The sequence below is a fragment of the Oryzias latipes genome, chromosome 13 (genome assembly GCF_053564925.1).
Source record: "Oryzias latipes strain Hd-rR chromosome 13, Olatipes_Hd-rR_3.1".
Classification (NCBI taxonomy): domain Eukaryota; kingdom Metazoa; phylum Chordata; class Actinopteri; order Beloniformes; family Adrianichthyidae; genus Oryzias; species Oryzias latipes.
The window spans coordinates 23,660,521-23,665,897 of NC_136249.1; positions in this window are offsets into that span (position 1 = coordinate 23,660,521).

Genomic DNA, 5,377 nt, shown 5'->3' on the forward strand with positions numbered 1-5,377 from the left:
GAGTTTTTCCACAAACAAATTGGTAAAAGCTTCAAAGGTTCATTTACTTTAGGCTGTTTTGGGATAACCAACATACAAAAGGCTTTTTAAAGAAGCCAGTAATTATATTTCCCCTAGATATATTGTTTATTTTTCTTGCATTAAATGAGTGAGACTTTGGAAGATGACTGGAAAATCCTGAATCAAATGGGATTCCTGATCTAAAGCATACAACTGTCATCAAAACCAGACTGGCTTAGAGCTGCTGATCTTGGATTTCTTCCATGTTGATATTATAAAAAAAAAAAAAAAATCTTTGTGTTTTCCTGTTAGTTTAAGGTTCCTGAAAATCTCTGTTTAAAGAAAAACATTCTTCTGAGAACAAATTTAGTTTTTTATGATGTGGATCAACAAAATTCACCTTGGAGGATTAAGGATCACCACATTTGTTGTCTGGGTCTTTGGAAATAGATGCATCTTGTTTAGGATTAGGCTAAGTACATTCTACTGTTGCTGAGTTGATGAAGTTTGGGGGGAAAAATAGAAGGATTCTTTATTTTCTTTTTTGAAACAGGATATGTTTTGTTTTTTTTACCTTTTTCCTAGACGGAAAAGTAAAGAAGAGATGATAAAGTGCACACTTTGGGCATTGAAGCCCTGTAATGGAACAGAAAGCTGAATTCAGATAAATCAAATTTTCTCCCCCCGTTTTGGATGATCGTTTGTCTGAAAGCTGCTGAGATGACTTAGTCTTTATCATAAAAGTCTGTAGTTCAATTCCAAATAAACAGCCAATGGACAATGATAAACTGATAAACAAGAGAAGAAGAAGGCTTTGGAAACAATATAGAAAGTAAAAATGTAACTGGGTGAAAACGGGAACAGGGTAGGAGGTCAAAAAGCTGCGTTTCTGAATTCTAGTCTGCTGCTAGTAGTGTTCCACTAGATCAAGTTCATTGCATCATTGTTGCTACTTCCTTTTTAATTTGCAAGTGTACATTCCATTGTGTCACTCATCGGATTGAGCAAATTTAGTTTAACAAACACTCCTGGACAAACGGCTCCCCTGATCCGAACATCAGCTCAATTTTACTGAGAATTGTGACTTTTGAAAAATCTTTCCTCCACGAGCACACATGTCTGAATGCTCATAGCATGCAGCCAGCGCCCTCTCCCCTCTGCAGTCCTCCTGATTTGTAAGTATCCACATTCTGGACTTGCCCTCTCATGTCGTTTCAGAGTTAGTAAGCCTTAGAGCATATGGGCTTTTAGGAGCTTAGTGGACCCCCAGCAAGCTCCCTTGGGAGGGCTTTGTCTTTTTGGGGAGTCCATGAAGGTCATTTTGTTATCTCTTTGGCAGTTTCAAACTTCCTGTTTGGAGATTATAACACAACTGTGGCTATGTCTCTCTGCCATAGTCACAATCACATAGAAATCACCCCCAGTTTTCACTCAGCATGTTTGTTAGCAAGTCGTGTTTCAGCACATTGCCTGCTTCTTATGCAATTCTTTTCTGGTTTGGGAGTTGTGGGATCTCAGCACTGCAAAATGTGCAGATGGATCTTTCTTGCTCACAAATATCTGTCTTTCTGGGCTTCCTCTCTGTCACTTTTTTGTGTGAATGTGCGTGTTGATGACTGCAGTCTACATGTGCGCTTGTATGTCCTTGTAAGTGTGAGTGTTTGCACGTTGTTTTAGGAATATCTACTCATCTGAACATATGGTACAACATTGCCTGCTGGGCAAAGATAAATCCTGCATGCAAAGGGAGCAGACACACAACAGTTCACACACACACAATCCACACAATATGCCAATGCTCAGTTTCATGTACTTGTATTGTACATTGTAATTAGCCCACACCCCCTTGTCTGTTAGTGTTTCACAGCAATGCCCAACAGACTTGAGCTGTGCTCATCCGTCTTTCTGTCTGCTCTCCTCAGAGATCTCCTTCTTCCTCCTCCGTGCTTGAATTATTTGCTCACCTGTCCATATTTGCTTAAATCTCACGCTTCCTTTAATTTTCCTGAGCCATTACTTAAAGAAGAAAAGTTTGTTCCTTATTTGTTTCCTGTGGGTATTACTGTACCCACCCACACTTATTTATAGTTTATATTTTTATATTTAGCACTCACTAACAGCACGCTAAGCAAGTGGCTTGTTTGGGTTCTGCTTGGTATTAAACAACAACAAATTTGTGCTTTAAAACCAAAAAGAGGGCTATAAAATCTTATATTATGGCTCCAAATGTTAGTACCTCCTCATCCCAATCTTATTTTTCTTAAATGGGGGACAGTAAAACTTTATTTAGTGCCACCTACTGTACGGGGTATTTGAAACAGTTGTGTTTATGTCCACATTATTGGGGGCAAAGATAGACGTCATATTATAGGGGAACTGTCACATTGATTTGCGAGTGGGCCCCAAAATACAGATTATTTGTAGTTTCAGGATCAAACATAGTTTTTAAAGAAATTCACAGCTCAAATGCCTTCTTTAATCAAAAAATCGGCCTTAATCACAACTGCACTTATGTGTCACCTGCACACCCCGTGCTTGCAGCATCTGCGTGTGTTTAGAAAGGGGCTATAGTAGCTTACTAATGAGTGTGGAGTAAGGCCGCTATACCAAAGCATCACCCGTATGTAAGAATTGCATGTAACTTACATTGTCTTCATAAATACTTCACGATACACTTAATAAATGCAACAACCGTAAATTTCATTTTAATTAGGTCTTTTGGGATGGCCACACAAGCCTCAAGGGAACTGCAAGACATACCTGTGCTCCCTTCAAGACGCGGACGCTCCTGTCTACGCCCCTAAATGAAAAAAACATGGAAATAGGCACAGGGATTCAGTGCCCCGCTCAATGCCATGACTGCCCCCTAAAATGTGATGGGCCGCAAAAATCCACAATTAACGGAAAAATAAAAATTTCAAACCAAAAAACGCACACAAAAACAAACAACTGATAACACAAAAAAGGGGGAGAAAAAAAGACAAAAAAACTCCACACGGGTGAACAGATAGACAGACATGAATAGAAATGCAGCCTCGACAGGATACAAAGCAGTGTCCCTCCTGTGCCTGTCCCAAGCTTGGTAAATGCAGAGGGTAGTGTCATGAAGAGCATTCAACATAAAACTTATGAGGCATAGATATATGGATAGATTAACTGATATGATATCATGGGTTTTCCATGCACTTTAGGGTCTTGGAGGGATATGACACCCCAAACTCTCAGCACATCCAGACTTGCCCCTCCGATATTCTTCTACCTGTCGCTGCCAATACCATCCAGCATAAAAACTCTCTGCCAAACTACCTGTGCGAATCAGTGAAAGCTGATTCACTGTGGCGACCCTCAACAGGAGAAGTGAAAAGGTAAGAAAAAAAAGACACGTGTGGGGCTGGCTAAATCCGGGCCTGCTCTATGGACAACCTAAAAACCTGCAGCACCTGGTCAACCTCCCGTTCGATTGTGACTGTTTTCTTTCCATCTTGCAACGATGGGTCAGAACCTGGTAAAGTGTTCTCTGACATGGTGCAGGTCGCTTAACTTACCCAGGTGCTTCTCTCATGTCAGTTGCTCATGTTAGCACAAGATTTCAGCATTGACCAAACTGCAATAAGCCTGGTAGTGGATGGTAAACAAACATAAACTGTTTACAGCCTCACCTATTGCATGAGGTCAGTAAAAAGGTGGCATTAAAGCTCAGGCTCAGATTTTCACAGAAAAGGTGAACAATGGCCAGAAATAGTTGGATTTTCTGATTTGAGATGAAGAAAGTGTAATTTAACATGCTTTAAACAGTATACTAAAACAAATTTTTGTTGTGTCTCTATTGTTCCTATGCAGTGTACATAATTAAATCCCTTTTTGCAATGAGATTTCACTTCTACATTATGTCTTGATGTTACTTGATAAAAAGCTACATCTTTTCAGGCTTTAAGCTGAGCAATAACATATTTTTCTAAACTCTCAGCTTTTGTTCACTAGTTGATAGATTTTTTTTTTCTTTTTTTAGAAAAGATTTCTTTTAATTCACCAATATCAAACACAGACATTCTTTCTGAAACTCAAGAAAAAATTGTCAGGCAAACTGACTTTTTGGGGGACTTGAAGTGACCAAAACATTTCCTTGCTTTTTGTTGTCTGGTAGTACTACAACCAAAAAGCTTTGTGAAGGCTTGTTGCTTTATCTTTGTCTCGGTGTCAGTGAGACATTTCCTAGATTGACCTTACAGGCCAGATGCAGCATCTCTGCTGAGTTTTCATGTTTCCTCTGTGTCAGCGTGGGTTTTCTCAGGGTGATTTGGTTTCCTCCCACAGATCGGAACTACACATCAGCTGGGAAAATGTTCATGCTTCTACAGTCTTGTACAGGAAAAGGAATGTGTGGAAAAATACTGATTTGAAACCTGTTTGGATAATCCAAAAATAAAGAAAAAACTAAAATGATGCTTTTGAATTTAGACATGAAATGACTAGTGCTGCACTTCAGAATCCTTCCTCTTTCAGCCTCATAGGTGTGCACACAGACATTGCTTTGTAATTGTGTCTCTTCCTGCTTTTACCTGCCCAGACTTGCTACAGAGCCAGACTGCATAAAAAGGGAAGGTCACATAAATCAAAACACTCCAGAGCTCCCACGCTTCTCCGGTCGGGCTTTCTCTCTCAGATTAGGCAGATCATATAAAACCATTTACCGCAGTGTCTCTGAACACCCGGGTAAACAATGAAACAAGCTGTTTCCTTTAGAAATGCAGGGGGGGGGAGACAGACTGTAAACCCCCTGTGGCACAAATCCTCCACCCCCACTGAATCTTGTGCCACAATGTCTGCTAACTGTCTCACATGGTAACGTGGATGAGGGCACAGCTGAGAGAAGATACTGAAAGAGACGTAGAGAGAGTGGGCTGTGCAGCAAAACCGGTAAACGAATGTTTTATAGATGCAAGCAAAGAAGAACATGCTGCGCAGAGGGACGAAGAACAAAGAACTGACCAAAGAAACAAAGAAATGCATTATGAAGCCAAATTTCAGAGGTAGCTCACCAGCTTGGTCACCATGACAACAACACACTCAAACCACCATTTAATTGGAGATGTCTGTTTTGTTGTCTGTTGTGTCTCTATCCCCTCCTGACATATAACTTCACATCATTTCGCTGTGATTTGTGGCTATCAAATGGCATCTTTCTGTGTAATGCATGGCTCAAATATCCCCTGTGTATGGTTTGTAATGTTATAGTGTAATGCATACCTGGTTTCTATGACTCCAGTATCACATTACTGTTACTTTTGTAGACTTTGTTTGCATTCTGTTCTTACATGTCAGTTTCTTCTCTGCTGGATCTTATGTTATCTTAGTGTTACATTTTTAAGCACCAGTT